The sequence below is a fragment of the Rhipicephalus sanguineus genome, chromosome 3 (assembly GCF_013339695.2).
Source record: "Rhipicephalus sanguineus isolate Rsan-2018 chromosome 3, BIME_Rsan_1.4, whole genome shotgun sequence".
Classification (NCBI taxonomy): domain Eukaryota; kingdom Metazoa; phylum Arthropoda; class Arachnida; order Ixodida; family Ixodidae; genus Rhipicephalus; species Rhipicephalus sanguineus.
In genome coordinates this window covers 66,290,761-66,307,022 of record NC_051178.1, presented here as the reverse complement: position 1 = coordinate 66,307,022, position 16,262 = coordinate 66,290,761, and positions in this window count along the sequence as shown.

Below are 16,262 nucleotides of genomic sequence, written 5' to 3'. Positions count from 1 at the left end.
CATTTGCGTCGTAGATGCGTTCCTTTTCTATAACACTTTTTGTGCTTGCGGTACTCCGTCAATGTTGTCTTGGAACACATCGCCTTCCGCCACGTTTCGTTTTCTTCTTCCCGTACTTGTTCTTGAACGGCCCGAGCCCATTGGCACTCCCTGGTTGCCGTCACGGGCTTCGCAAAGAACCCGAACTTTCGGCGGAGGGTGTGCAACCGCGCAGCCCATTCAGTCCTCGTTCCGGTCAAGTGTGTGCAGTGTTGTAGGCGTTACTGAAAAAAAGTAACTAAATACGTTACTCGTTACACTATTAAAAAAGGAACGCGTTACCGCCCTACGTTACCTACAAAAAAATGTAACGCGTTACCGTTACCGTTACCGAAAAAAAGTAACGGACGTTACCTCTGCCGTTACTCCGCAATCATAAATTTTATTCGATGTGTCTTTGCTGCAGGAACCCACAATAACAATAATTTAAATATGAAATTTATGTTTCACATAAAACTTCTAACGCAAACAACGAATACACCCAAAATGCTGGTTTAACGAGTATTACTTGCACAAATGTACCGGACGTTAGCAATGGTATAGTGGCTTAAAGTTGCCTGTAGAGTTACGTGTGATGGCTTCTGACTCTGACACATGGTGAAGCCATTTTATACAGAACATGAGATTCAATCATCAACGCTATTCGCAAAGAAACCATCAATGAAATCTCAAGAAATTTACAATAATTCTGATGGTGTGCTTCTGCTAGCAAAATAGATGTGCGAATTTTGTAGTAGTAAAGAAATGCTTAAATTGGCTAGTCACGTAAAAAATATCTGTGCATAAACATTTTTTGTTCACTTAAACCTGTATAATTACCGAAAAAACTGCGGGCGTTTATGTGAGGGTGTTCAAGATCAGCCTCACTCGCTCAGGAGTTCAATAACCAGAAACTTCTCTGCAGTTGCAGATAGAAAAAGCAAAATTCATTTTTAAAACAAAGTTGATAGCTACTATAAAACGTCGCATATTTAGACATTTTTCAAAAACAGTTTCCTTAGCTCTACAAGTTTCAAACAATATTACTTTACTCTTTGTTGCGCATACATTTTATACACAATATATCTTCTTTGTTACGATAATATTTGTGTTTTACAACGTCGTGAACTTTCGAGAACGACAGGTAATGAAATTGATGCCTCCGGATTGAATGTGATATTTTTTTCCCTCGTAAATTATGCAGTTAATAAGGAAATTAAGTTCCTTTTCGGGCTATTCATAAAATATAAAATACTCAATCAAATCTAAACTATCTATTTTCAGATCCGTGTCGATCTCTCGTGGAATCACCCGTTTGCAATAACCACGATTATTACACTAACTGCGGTAATGTCTGCCGTGTAGCTACCAGCAACCGTGGTTAGCCGTAACCGTAGTTAGCTTAAGGCTGTGGCGACGCAATCTGCGCAGCCACCACGCAGCCTACGCAGCCTCCGTCTCGTCACTGATTAGCCCGGCGTGACACAGCTACTTGCTGCAACACGCTTCCGATAACAGACAGCGCCACGCAGTTTCGTCGGAGGCTTACGTCACCACTGCTGGCTATATAACACAAGCTACCAAGCTTGATTTCATGTTTTGTTTCTCTAACCTTTCGAAGCGCAGCATCGGCATGCTTGCCCTGCTGCTGCTACTACGTTAATAAACATCAGTTATGTTTTATGTTGGGATCCGTCCTTCACCGACTCCGCATCCCACATCTGGTGACCCGGAACTTCGAACACGCAACCGGCGCTCCACCGCTGCCACCGAGCTCCGCGGCCATGTTCCAGCCTGCTGAAGCCTGGCAGCCACAGTTCGACCCGCCTCTGCCACCGTTCCGGACATACAACCTCGAGTCCTGGTTTAAGGAGTTCGCGGCGGCGTTGGAGCTTAACGGCATCTGGCTGCAAGCATTCATGTTTGAGGTACTAGAGTACCACCTTCCGCGTGACCTCAAACGCAGCCTCACCTACTTCGCGTGGCGCCCTCGCCCTTACGATGATCTGCGGGACGCCGTGCTCAAGTTTTACGGCATCGCACCTGCCGCAGCAACCGTGCCCGCACCCGCCGCAGCAACCGTGCCCGCACCCGCCGCAGCAGCCGTGCCCGCACCCGCCGCAGCAACCGTGCCCGCACCCGCCACAGCAGCCGTGCCCGCACCCGCCGCAGCAGCCGTGCCCGCACCCGCCGCAGCAGCCGTGCCCGCACCCGCCGCAGCAGCCGTGCCCGCACCCGCCGCAGCAACCGTGCCCGCACCCGCCGCAGCAACCGTGCCCGCACCCGCCGCAGCAACCGTGCCCGCACCCGCCGCAGCAACCGTGCCCGCACCCGCCACAGCAGCCGTGCCCGCACCCGCCACAGCAGCCGTGCCCGCACCCGCCGCAGCAGCCGTGCCCGCACCCGCCGCAGCAGCCGTGCCCGCACCCGCCGCAGCAGCCGTGCCCGCACCCGCCGCAGCAGCCGTGCCCGCACCCGCCGCAGCAGCCGTGCCCGCACCCGCCGCAGCAGCCGTGCCCGCACCCGCCGCAGCAGCCGTGCCCGCACCCGCCGCAGCAGCCGTGCCCGCACCCGCCGCAGCAGCCGTGCCCGCACCCGCCGTGCCCGCACCCGCCGCAGCAGCCGTGCCCGCACCCGCCGTGCCCGCACCCGCCGCAGCAGCCGTGCCCGCACCCGCCGTGCCCGCACCCGCCGCAGCAGCCGTGCCCGCAGCAGCCGTGCCCGCACCCGCCACAGCAGCCGTGCCCGCAGCAGCAGCCGTGCCCTCGGCACCCGCTTCGGCAGACGAGCCCCCGGCACCCGCTTCGGCAGACGAGCCCCCGGCACCCGCTTCGGCAGACGAGCCCCCGGCACCCGTCGCAGCAGCCGTGCCCTCGGCACCCGCCGCAGCAGCCGTGCCCTCGGCACCCGCTTCGGCAGACGAGCCCCCGGCACCCGCCGCAGCAGCCGTGCCCCCGGCACCGCCCGCGACGGCAGACGAGCCCTCGGCACCCGCGGCAGCAGGCGAACCCGCAGCAGCAGACGAACTCGCACCATGGCCAGTCGGAACTGTTCCCCAGCCGATAACAACCGGCTACACATGTGGCGGGGACCACCCTCCCGCGCCAGTCAGCTGCGATGCGTCCAACGCACGATTGTTGGCGTTGCGTCGACCACTGCATTTGGACCACCCTCACCACCGGCAACACCAACGCACCCCTCCGCCACGCACAATCACCGTGGTCCTCGCCCGCTGCATGGTTCGCAGTGCCGTCCACCGGAAATGGTGGAACTCCTTACGCCTCCCGGACTTCTACAAGCCCCGAGGGCTCTCCACTCCGCAGGGGGGTGATGTGGCGACGCAATCTGCGCAGCCACCACGCAGCCTACGCAGCCTCCGTCTCGTCACTGATTAGCCCGGCGTGACACAGCTACTTGCTGCAACACGCTTCCGATAACAGACAGCGCCACGCAGTTTCGTCGGAGGCTTACGTCACCACTGCTGGCTATATAACACAAGCTACCAAGCTTGATTTCATGTTTTGTTTCTCTAACCTTTCGAAGCGCAGCATCGGCATGCTTGCCCTGCTGCTGCTACTACGTTAATAAACATCGTTTCGTTTTATGTTGGGATCCGTCCTTCACCGACTCCGCATCCCACAAGGCTGTTCGTGTGACAGCGGTATTAAGGTAGTGAGTAAAAAAAAGATTTTTTTTTTGCGTTACAAGAAAAAGTTCTACGTTTCGCATCCCGCTCATATTCTTTTTCAGGATTTTTCTTCCAGCCGGGGGTCACGCCTATTCTCCACAATAAGGACTCTCGATCGGCAGCGCACCTGTAGACCGGTTGACATTACCGGCTGTCGCCTTGATGGGCCTGAATTCCATAGAAAGCCGCTTAAGTCGACGGCGCGGGAGTTGTCGAATTCGATGCGGTGGTCGTTTACCATGCTACGCTCAGCGAGTGTACTCCTTTGTCACGCGAACACGTAAAACATTTCACGATCAGCACGTGGTATGGAGTAAACCAACCCTTGCTCTTTCTCTTCGGACGGCCTGTCTTTTGGGCACGAAAAGGCGCAGGTGCCAGCAACCCATCTGCTACATCCATTTTCACGAGAAGCATGTCCGTACAGTTTCTCATGGCGAATTATGCGGCTTTCATCAAGCTTTGTGTGGCGATGGCCCAAACCTCCACACAAGGAGTCGGCGCTTCTTAAGAAATTGGTCTCCACAATTTCCACAAAAAAAGCGATTCCGCCCGTGCTTTCTTGGTCAATGCCTGGCAGGCCGACAGCAGTCCGACGCTGCGACAAAAGAATTTGTCGGGGCGAGCTCTGAGAAAACGGCAACCCCAGGATGAAAAAGTAACGAGTAACGTGACACCACACGTTACCGAAAAATGTTAACGTAAGTACGTTACCCGTTACAGTTTCTAAATTGTAACGAGTACGTTACTAAGTTACCGAAAAAAGTAACGCGTTACCGGTAACGCCGTTACTTGTAACGCGTTACCGCCAACACTGAGTGTGTGTAGCGGAACAAGCGCCGTGCCCACCTGCGGTCGTTCATGAGACGCAGGCGGTCCTCGTAGGCGATCTTGCTTCTGGCTTCTCTAGCCTCATACGACGACCACCCGACGTCTCTTTGAATGGCCTCTATGGCCACTCGTCCGTGGCAGCCCAACGCCAGTCGACCAACCGCTCGCTGCCCTCGCTCCAGCCACTGTCTAGTTCCTCACTGGAAGGTCAGCACAGCATTGGCAAACGAGAGGCATGGGACGTGCACACACTTCCACATTTCTCGGACCAGCAGGAAGCGGTTGCAGCCCCAGAGACCTCGCTTGCGCAACACGTTCACCGCTTTGCGTGACGTCTGACGGATGTTTTCCTCTTGGATGTCTAGGACATGGCTCGATGTGCTCAGTTGAACACCGAGGTACCATGCGAACCGAAGGTACCATGCGAACCGAGGTACCATGCGAACCGAACAGGCAGCGCCACCGGACGGCCGCGGCGGAAAACTTGGGATTGTCGTTTGTTGCTCCCGTGCCCGCAGTCACGGTAGAAACGCATGGCTCCTCGCCGAAAGGACGTAAAAACGTGACGAAGTAGGAAGTGCATTTACGCTATCGCAATCATCCCACGACGTATCATCGGTGGTGAAAGACGACCCAAATTTTAACGTCAACCGTGCCCTTCCAGAGCGCAGACAAGAAAAGTTAAGCAGCCTTCTTCTTGAGTATGCCGAGTGTTTTTCAATGTCATAGAAAATTGGACAAACGCCGATTGCAAAGCACCGCATAATCACCAACGAATCAGCCCGACCCGTTCGCCGAAGTCGAAGAGATGCTTCGCGAAAACATCATTCAGCCATCAAAAAGCCCCTGGTCTTCACCCGTCGTACTCGTAAAGAAGAAAGATGGTACACTGAGGTCTCTAGGTGCACTTACCCTTGGGCACAGCAGCGGGAAAGTATGCGAGGCCATGCAAGATTTCGTAGAACAGTCAAAGAGATTTAAACAATAACCACAGTTCAAAAGTTCCATAGTTAACCAGAAGCAAAGTACAGCGCGATTCTTTTCTATATTTATGTATTTCTCATTTCATGAAAATTAATTCCACCCACCTTTTTCCTTTCTTTTTTTCTTTAAAAATTATTATTCTCACAGAAATAACTTGTAAAAAATCTTTTTGTTCAACAAAATAGGAAATTATTCTCATTACTAGTCTTTAACTAATTTTCTTCTAAGCTACCCGATTCTTGGCCAATCCCCCTGAGTGGGTGTGAGCCAGCTGTACAGGATCTACATCTACATCTACATCTACATTTTGCGTCGGTTAACGCCGCCTCAACAGCGTCACGAAAAAAGATGTGTACCCACTACAGAGAATCGATGACGCTCTTGATCGACTCTGCAGTGCCGCGTACTTTTCCTCGATGGACTTCAAGAGCGGTTATTGGCAAATATAAGTCGACGAAAGAGACCGGGAGAAGACCGCATTCATTACACCGGACGGCCTCTTTGAATTTAAAGTCATGCAATTGCACCCGCAACATTCCAGCGAGTTACATATATGGACACAGTGTTGGCAGGACTTAAGTGGCAAACCTGCCTCGTTTATCTCGATGACGGAGTCGTTTTTGCAGCAAACTTTGAGGAACACCTCCAAAGGCTACAAGCAGTACTCGAAGCAATCAAATCGTCGGGTCTATCCTTAAAGCCAGAGAAGTGCCGTTTCGCTTACGAGGAGCTTCTGTTTTTAGGCCACGTGGTTAATCGTGATGGTGTACGCCCTGACCCGCAGAAAACGGCCGCCATCGGAAAGTTTCCACCACCCTCTGACAAGAAGGCCGTCCGCAGGTTTTTGGGGCTTTGCGCCTACTACAGGCGTTTTGTCCGGAACTTCTCACAAATCGCCGAGCCCCTTACTCGCCTTACGAAAGACGACGTGAAGTTTGAGTGGGAGAAGCCACAAGAAGACTCCTTCCGGGAACCTGAACGATAGCTGCGGTCGCCGCCCCTCCTTGGTCATTTCGATGAGAACGCCGACGCCGAGGTTCACACGGATGCAAAGTGGTGTAGGACTTGGCGCTGTGTTTGTCCAAAGGACGGCCTCGAACGGGTCATCGCATACGCAAGCAGGGCTCTCTCGAAGGCTGAATGCAATTACTCGACAACCGAGAAGCAGTGCCTCGCCGTCGTCTAGCCGGTCACGAAATTTCGACCCTACTTGTACGGCAGGGCGTTCAAGGTTGTCAGCGACCACCATGCTTTGTGCTGGCTCGCCAACCTGAAGGACCCGTCCGGTCGTCTTGCTCGCTGGAGCCACGGCTACAGGAGTTTGACGTCACAGTGGTCTATAAGTGAGGGAGAAAAGATTCTGACGCAGACTGCCTCTCAAGAGCACCCGTCGACCCCGCTCCGCCTAACGACGACGATGACGCTTTTCTCTGGCTAATAACTACTAGTTACTTCGCAGACAACCAACGCGCCGATCCCGAGATAGGCAGCGTCATTGACTTTCTGGAGAGCAACACCCATTCACCGCCAAAGACGTCCACTCGCGCCATCTCGTCGCTGTGCCTTCGCAATGGCGTACTCTGGAAGAAGAGCTTCGCACCAAATAGGTCATCATACCTACTAGTCGTGCCAGACAATCTGCGGCAAGAGATTTTCCAAGTGTCCCACGACGAGCCTACCGCCGGGCATCTGGGATTCGCTCGTGCTTTATTAGGAATCCGGGAAAAATACTACTGGCCGCGTCTTAACGTCGACGTTGCTCACTATGTAAGGACCTGCCGTGACTGTCAGCGCCACAAAACCCCACCTGCTGGGCCGGCTGGACTACTGCAGCCTATCGACCCTCCAACGAAGCCATTTCAACAAATCGGGATGGACCTGCTTGGCCCGTTCCGGACATCGTCCAACGCAAACAAATGAATAGTAGTGGCGACGGACTACCTGACACGCTACGCCGAAACAAAGGTGTTACCGTCAGGAAGTGCACTGGAGGTCGCAAGATTCTTTGTGAGGAACATTGTTCTCCGGCATGGCTGGTGTGCGCGATACGGCGCGTTCGTGTCCGAGTGTTTGGCGTCGCGCGGTTATAAGATACTGCATCGACGAGAGTACGGGGATTCCTTGCGCCGACGTTGGACCACATCGCTTCGCTGTCGCCGAATAGTTTTTTGTAGCGTTAGCTACGTTAGCCGGAGCAGATTTCGCGTGGATGATCATGAGTAGAGACCGGATTTTAGGCTAATGCCTATTTTGTTCCTTGCGCTCCTATCGTGCCACTTTGATATATGAGAATGAATTAGAGGTTAAGAAAGGCTTTTATAGTGTTTTATAGTGCCTATAAATGCCTATTTTTGGCGTTTGTGCCTAATTGCTCACAACTGCCTATAAATGCCTATTTTCAGAATTGGCGCTTGTATTAACACTATTTTGCCTAAAGTTGCGCTCCCGGGAGCAGTTTGAGACCGTTATTCATGCTACCGCGGAACACTGACTGTTCAGCACTATGGGGTTCAACCTAGTGCTGTAGTGCAACCAACTCCAGGAAACAACTGCCAGCAGCTGTGAAGTGGGACACGCACATTCGGCGCCGCAGAGACATGGCGTGCGCGGTTCGCCAATGCGAGACCGTGGAGAGCCGTCAGCAGAAAGGAGCGTGAAGAGCAAAAAAGGAAAGGAAAATATGATGTGCACGCGGCTTTTGTAAGTTAGCTTGTAAGGTGTTTACTGCATCAGCGTAGTGAGAAATTTTTTTTTCGGAAGGGAGGGGGGGGGGCGGTTTTCAACCATACTCTATGTATGTTCGTGAGTGCGCTTGTATGCATGCGTGCACATATACGCATGCAAAACTGAAAAGTTTCGGGAGGGGGGGGGTTGAACCCCCCACTCCCCTGGTTACGCCAGTGATTCACTGGCAGGGTAGGAATTGGCACTACGCGATTCGACCAGCACAATAGGAGGAATCCCTCCCGTCTGGTGTTTTAGCGATCTGGCTATCTGCTCGTGCTCTGCCCTTCTCAGTCATGCCGAGAAGATACCCAGGAGTGTTTTGATTCGACAGTGGAACCTTGACTCACCGTGCAGAACACGGGAGAGGCCGTGGTCTGTGATCCGTGTGAAATGTGAAAGCACATTGTGAAATGTGAAAGCACATCAATGTGAAAGCACATTGCAAGGATATGTTCAACTGTTTAACGCCTTTGTGCCATCTTAAGCAATAACTTTTCTGTTTTACTTTCGTAGATAGAGCTCGCGCACGTCTTCGTTTCAAGTTATTTGCATGTATGTGAAAATTTATTGTGCCTATATTTACTATTTTGAAAGCCTAAAACGTTGCTTTGCCTGCCTACTTTTGGCGCCTAAAACGATCTTTTTTAGTGCCTAAAAAGAGGGCCTCTACTCATGAGCCGTGCTGCGCAAGCGCGAGGATCAGTGATGCACACAGCTGGGTCACCGGAGCTGGCATTTCACGCGCTCTCCGACACCGCCACGCGCGGCTCGCCGCTGCTGGTCTGCGCGTTCGGGAGGAGTGGCGTCGTAGGCGCGGCAGACACGCTGGCGCCGGCGCGCGCGCAGACTCCGCCACCGCCGCGCGCGGCTCGCCGCTGCTGGTCTGCGCCGCATTCGAGAGGAGTGACGTCGTAGCTATAGACACAGTGGCACCGGCGAGCGGGCAGCTATTCGCCTTCGCTGTGCAGTCGCCGTCTGACACTGCGCTGGGGCCGCTTGATAGCGCCTCTGACTAGCGTTTGCAGGTGGGTAACGCCATGGAGAAGCAGAGCGCAAATGCTGCTCGACGGCGCAGAAGAGCCGAGAAGCTTATCTCATCGAATCCCGAAGTAGTTGCCTGGCAATTAGCGCTTCAGCGTACGAAGAATGAAGCGAAGAAGGCTAATAATCCTAGAAAATCTGGAAAGCTAAGAATATTCAGCTGAACCTTTGTTAACGCTACGTATATCCTGGCATAGCCGAGCTAAGCCACTGCAAATTTTTTTGACGGAAGTTTTCTTATGGGCACAAGTTCGCCCAAATAAAGTTTGTGTTTATTTAAGTCGCCTCGTCTCCTTGCTTACGGACAAAGACCGTCACCTCAACGTGACACTATACTATATACGGCTATCCTTGCTCCCCTTTTTATTTTATGTTTTTTTTACGAGTTGCAACCCTATTGAAAATCCTGGGTTGGTGAATCCTGGAATTGTTGGTGGACATGGTGGAAACAACAGTGGACAAGGGGGAAAGAATAGTGGACGTGGTGGAAGCTGTGGCGGTCATAACGGCTGATGATGGCGAGAGTGGAAAAAATAGTCCAGTCACTATTTTTCTCTTCCTCTTTCTTTCTGTCGCTTTTCATCTTTCTTTCTTTTGAGATGCGAAGCATCTTATAGGCGATGCACAAAGCGCCGACGACGCCATCTGCCGCCACGGCTCGGAAGCACTGATGGGTCCCGGCGAGCAGCGCTCCCGCGGGCGTCTACGCGAGTGCACGGATGGATGTGTTTTCATCGTGATTTAACGGCTCTGTCGGGCCTCAGCAATGTCGAAAAATAACTGCTGCGTTGTCGGCTGCTCAAACACACAGAAAAAATTGCCAGGAACGCACTTCTACAGGTTTCCGGTGCTATTTCATGAGCAAGAGCGACGGCGGCTGTGGATTGTTGCTGTACGACGTAGAAAGTAAGCAATTGCGCTTTGTTTACAGCAGTGTTAGGACGATTACCGTGTTTTTATTTGTCCATTTATGTCGCTACGTCTTCAGCGAACGCTACTACGTTTACACTTGGTCGCCACGCCTGCATTGTAGACGCTACAATGCACATGAGGTTGTTATTACTGATAAGACGCGATGCCTAGGCTCTCTTGAAAAACGATTGGCGCGAAGCGCAATGCCACGTGACGGCTCCTTTACAAAAGTGCCGTGGAATCACAAGTGTGCTGCACGAAATCGGCTGCATTCTACCCAGGGGCGTAGCCAGAAATTTTTTTCGGGGGGGGGGGGGGGGGTTGTACCCCCAACCCCCCCCCCCGCCCTGGCTACGTCCCTGATTCTACCTAATGATGGCACTGGAATGCGATCACCGGTGCCTGCGTACGGCTCACAAAGGAGGTGGCTGGAAAGGATCCACTGAGAGGATCCCATGGCACGTCGGTAACGTGATAACGCAGGCGCTCCGTCGCGGCACAAGCGGCGCTTCTGCAGCCCGACCGCGCTCGCCCGTTCCCTAAAAAAAGAAAAAAAGAAAGAACATAAACAAGAAATAGCTCAATTAGCTTAAACTCGAAATAATAAGAGAACGCCTGCTTTCCCTTATAGACAACAAAATATAGTTTTTTCAGCGAAATTACAGGGGGTCGACGGACGTGCACCGACGTTCTTATCTGAACACACTCAGCAAATACGTAGCCAAGCTGCTATGACAAGCTAGGTGACCACCAGCTCCGCAGTGACTCAGTCTCGCGCCACAAGCGCAAGCTGCCGAGATATTTTAGGGGCGAAGCTCCTTAAAGCGGCACCCGTTCGTCCCTCGTAGTCGTAGTGCGTAACCAGTCGTAATGCTAGTACCAGATCTTGAGCGCCAAGGTGGTGCCGGTGGGAGATTTTTCCTGTGCGTTGTTGAACAATAAAAAATTCGCAGCGTGCGCGTTAACTAAAAGCCGAATTCTTCTGTCTCTCATTCCCCATTAGCAGCCATTGGCATGTTCCAATAGGAAACGTTAGTAGAAGTAGAAGTGTTAGTGTTAGCTAAAAGCTGACTTCTTCTGTCTCTCATTCCCATTAGCAGCCACTGTTTACCTCCAAGGTAGTGCCTGGTGAGATTTCTGCTGTGCGTGATTAAACAATAAAAATTTTGTTCAAAACGCCGTTGATTGATGAAATAAACCAACGAAAGACGCCAGATGTTTTCTAAAAGCAAAACGAAAGAACGCCAGATGTTTCTAAAGGAAAACGAAAAGACGTCAGCTGCTTAAGGAAAGACGCCAGATGTTTTTTAAAGCAATGGTTTTCTAAACAATGAAAGTTCACAGCGTACATGTAAAATTAAAGTGAGCTGCAAGTCGTCATAACTCTCATCGAACCTTTAGTATAAACGCGCCCGATCTCACGTCGGTGATGATGTACTGGGCAGAATTCACGGAAGATTCACGGTTTGCCGATGAACCTCCGCAGCTTCGCCCACTCATCATCATTCACTCCGTGGATATGCTGTGATTTTTTTCACAAGTTTATCGTGCTGGTTTCAAAGTTTTACCAACGCTGACCCTTCGGGTGGCCGCACCCGTGAAATCCTTGCGCCGGTGCGACAGCGCTTCCTCAAAATCTACTTTATAAACACATGGCACGTAAACGAAGACTGTGTCGAGAAAAAAAACGTTGGTTCATGCGTTAACGCATGCAGGCATTAGTGATCGGGACGTTATAAAGAAAGCGGTGTACTTACGATGAGCTCCACTTCGTAGGGAAGCTTGTTGACGCTTGTCTGTGGCAAACACTTGGCGTGTATGGTGACATTGTCGTCCAACACAGCTGTGAGATAGGACACATGTCCACTATTATAAAGTGCGGCTCCTTTGCGCACGCCGCAAAAGTAATTATTTGGGACGCGCACAAGCGGCAAATCGCACGCGCGCACTTCCGTCATGCTTGTAGTGAAAGGAGGCGCCTGCTACGCGACCCGCCAGTGGTTCCAACGGCCGCAGCTACGCGGCTTTCAGTGGCGCCCCTATAGGCGCTGCGCATCGCGTATAGCGGAGTTCAAACCGGTGGTGGTGGTGGTGTGCGGCGTGACCGCCCTTACTGCGCATGCGCATACCCTCCCCACGCACCTCCTCTCCACTCCTCCTCTCCACTTCTCATCTCCCCTTGCTCCTCTCCACTCACCCTCTCCACATCCATTCTCCCGTTTCTCCTCTCCACTTCCCCTCTCCCTACCCCTCTCCAGTTCCCCTCTCCCCTCCCCTCTCCAATCTTCCTCTGAAACGCAGGCTAGACATGCCGAAATTCTCTCCTGCGCAACACCGAGATGAGCACCAGCGCATGCGCCCCCCCGCCCTCTCTCCTGTCCTATGCTGCCGCCCTCACGCGCGCCTGTCGACCGCGTTCGCCGCTCGCCCTGTGAGAATTAACGGCCAGGCTAGAGGGAAGACAAAACGCGCGTAGCCTTCCTCTTCGCGTTCCACGACGCGAGGTCGGTAGCATGCCTAACGAACGCCAACGGAACGCGATCGTGCAAGCGCTCCGGCTTCGCATCACCTCATGGTCCCCTTTAGCGGAAAATGGTGTAATTCTTTCTTTCTTTCTTTCTTTCTTTCTTTCTTTCTTTCTTTCTTTCTTTCTTTCTTTCTTTCTTTCTTTCTTTCTTTCTTTCCTTCTTTCTTTCTTTCTTTCCTTCTTTCTTTCTTCCTTTCTTTCTTTCTTTCTTTTTCTGGTTCACGTATTCGTTTTCCTTTCACACTCGAACCTGCTGTGCATGGTAGTGGGGCGGAGCCAAGTTCTGTGGCGCATACCCACCTGAGTAGTTTTGCACGGCGGAGCATAAGTTACCAATAGCTTAAAAACAGCTTCACTGTAAAGAGAATGAAGAGAGCGCGTAACGGCTCATGAAGAGAGCGCGTAACGCTTCATGATGATAATTTCTGACGATGGAGCTCAAGATACCGACAGCTTAAACAGCTTCGGTGTTAAAAGTCGCCTGGAAATGTTTAGTGAAGGAAACCACCACACTTTTCGCTATTAACACTGCCTAGAAAGTTGTTCGCAACCATGGAACATGAACAGTTTAGGGACTATACAGGCGCTATTCGCACACCCGCTCCGCACGTGGCGGGATACCTGCCGCCCGCAAACGGAGGAGGAAAAATTACAGCATATCCACGGGTGAATGATGAAGAGCTTGGGCGAAGCTCCTGAAGCAATTATGGTCTCGGGATCGGCTTCTCGTTGAGCCCGTTTCGCAGCGGCGTCCTTGGCGCGCACCGTCTTGGGATCCAGCTGGCTGCCGCCAAGCGAGCGCCCGCCGCTTCGCATCGTTCATGCTCCACCAACGATCCGACACGCACGGCGACGATCCAGGAGAATGAGAGAGGCGCTCGCTCCTCGCGCATCCCCGCGAAGCCCGCGCAGCAGCCAATCGGAGAGCAGTGGCACTTCTAGTGCCATCTAGTGTCGATTCACACAAGCGCCATATTGCATACAATTCTATTGGCCAACGCCATCTAGGAAATGAGACGAGAAATACGACACAGATTGTGTACAGCGCCATCTAGAAAAATTACACCATCTCCCGCTAAAGAGGACCATGAGGCGATGCGAAGCCGGAGAACTTGCACGATCGCGTTCCGTTGGCCTTCGTTGGGCGTGCGACCGACCTCGCGTCGTGGAACGCGAAGAGGGACGCTACGCGCGCCGTATCTTCCATCTAGCCTGGCCGTTAATTCTCACAGGGCGAGTGGGGAATGGTGAGGGGGAGTGGAGAGGAGGTGTGTGGAGAGGGTATGCGCATGCGCAGTAAGGGTGGTCACGCCGCATACCACCACTACCACCACCGGACAGATACTGCCGTTTACTGCCGGCTGCCGGGAGATACGCCGGACAACGGAGACGTGACAAGGTTAGACTAAGAGGAGCTACGCCCCTAATACGCCCCTAAAAACCGGAACGACGCCAATCGTCGCACACGGGGTACCGGTTTTTCCTCCTCCGTTTGCGGGCGGCAGGTGTCCCGCCACGTGCGGAGCGGGTGTGCGGATAGCGCGTGTATAGTCCCTTAGGCCACGGATGCAGTAACTCAAAATCTGAAAGATTCAGATTACGCAAACCGTAATTCTACTCGTTACTGTGCATCTGTCATTTCTACTATTTCGAGAATAACTTCTGAAATGCAAGTTTTCTTTATTCTAGTAATAATATTCCTTATGTCTTTGTGTCTTCCCGTATTTGCAATACCCACTATCTTATTCTATTGGGTAGATTAGAATTAGCGCCCAAATTTTGACTTACAGCCCATAGTGGGTTTGGACCATAATTAATTGTTATCATCAGCAATAATTCCACGATCGCGTGGCTCGTGCTGCAGTCAGCTATCGGCGATAACGCAGCGCGCCGAGACCGCGGCGGCTAGACCGGTGAGTTCATTTTCGACGGTTTCACACAGCCTTGGTTCTGTGTAGCATAGCCCGATAGGTGTCGTCGCCACTGTGAACTAAGGGGCTGCATAAGGCGTGACTGAAGAAGAAAGCATAGCGGATGAGCATTAAATAAAATTGTAAAAAAACACACAATTCTTACCAATCGCCCAAAGTCGATGTGAGCCGCAGTCAATAGGTGAACAAGAACAAGGAGTTACTGGTGATTTGTCGTAATATGGCTCATCCGTATTGTGATCAAAACCTCCTGAAAGAACGCAGTAAGGAACTGCTGGAATGCATGAACCCATTTTTATTGCTCTTGATAAAAATTTGATAATATGAAGCGCCGTGTTTAGTTGGGAAGCTTTTTGTACGGTACTTCTGCAAGAAAGTACCAGATCATAAGCACCGCACTTGTGAATACACTGAGCCGGATCCCTTGGTTGTCAACGTTTAATTCGCCAAGGCTATGTAGTAGTCCTGCGTACCCAAGTGTTAAAACTGAACGAGATGTATACAACGACCAAAAGATCTTTCATTTTCCCTTTTTTTATTTGTGGTCATTCACGCAACCGTCACCGTCGTCAGACAGCAAAGAAGAGGGCGAAATAGGTGACATTCAACACACCAGCATAATAATTCGTCTTTGCTCGTGTAATCTTTCCACACTCAGCATTGCCATGATCCAAGTTCAGCGATGCACGGGATTATTACTTAGACCATAACCTCGTCCAAGCCACGCGCCGCATGCCCATTAGAAATTTTCAGGCATTGGAAATGATGCTGTGCTGAATAGGACGTGCCATTCGCTGGCTCATACGAGTACTTGGTGGGACAACCACCCCACAGAAACCGGGTCAGGCGAGCGGCCAAGTCTTGCGAACTGAACGGCTCCCCCCTACCACGCCGAAATTTTTTTTATTTCAATAGATGTTTCCTCTCACTTATGTTGTGTCGGCGGGCGGTAGCCGACGAACAGGGCCCGGCGATTGAGGCGAGGCGCGACGGGCGCCCGCACGGCCCGACGACACGAGCAGCGAGTGAGTGAACCCTGACCAGCTAGAGCTATTAGTCCCGAGAAGGAACACTGGCGGCGCGGCAGTCGCGGCGATGTGACGTCACGGCAAGGACTCGCTTGCTCCGCGGCTGAGGATCGCCTTTTTCTACGCCCGCCGTGTACCCACCCTTTCGCGATACAGTGGTGACTACTGCTCATTCTTGCGATGCAAATCTCCCAAGGGAGAAGGTGGAAGCTTACGCTGCTAGCGAAAGTTTAGTAAACTAGAAAGTTTGGACAATATAGCTTAATATGGGCGAATTTCCGCCCGAACGGAAGATGCACCGTGAAAATGGTTATGCTCGAGAGCAAGACATCCGTTGTTTTCACCGCGTACTCCAAGAGATCGCTGCTAAAAAATTTGCGCTAATGGTAACTTTATTACAACTTGGCGTACACTCCACGGTTAGAACACGCGTCCCGAAGATTACAAATTAAATTAGGACGTTTTCAGTTTTCTAACTACATTGCGGCTTATCGTACAAGTTATGTATGCCTTTGCATACATAACTTACAAATTCTAGGTGAGTCTAGGTGATTTGACAGAACTGCGCTTTCTGC